The sequence below is a fragment of the Penaeus monodon genome, chromosome 29 (genome assembly GCF_015228065.2).
Source record: "Penaeus monodon isolate SGIC_2016 chromosome 29, NSTDA_Pmon_1, whole genome shotgun sequence".
Lineage (NCBI taxonomy): Eukaryota > Metazoa > Arthropoda > Malacostraca > Decapoda > Penaeidae > Penaeus > Penaeus monodon.
In genome coordinates this window covers 33,999,555-33,999,858 of record NC_051414.1, presented here as the reverse complement: position 1 = coordinate 33,999,858, position 304 = coordinate 33,999,555, and positions in this window count along the sequence as shown.

Below are 304 nucleotides of genomic sequence, written 5' to 3'. Positions count from 1 at the left end.
CGGAGGCAATCTGTTTGCTTTCAATTTCGAAGCATGATATTTGAGGTTTTATGATGTTTATGGTTTTCTTTATGTTAACGTTTATATTCGATTTTTTTTAATGAAATGTCATTTAGATAAAATATAGATTATAATATTTTGTATTTTTTTGTGTTTTATTTATGTTTTGTTGAGGCTGTTCGGACTCATTAAAATTCATTGTCATTCAGATTATTAAATTGTATATATTAGAAAACTTGGTTAAATAAAACGCTTTACAAATTGTGTTTCACCTGTCTATTTCAGACTTGCTAAAAATATCACA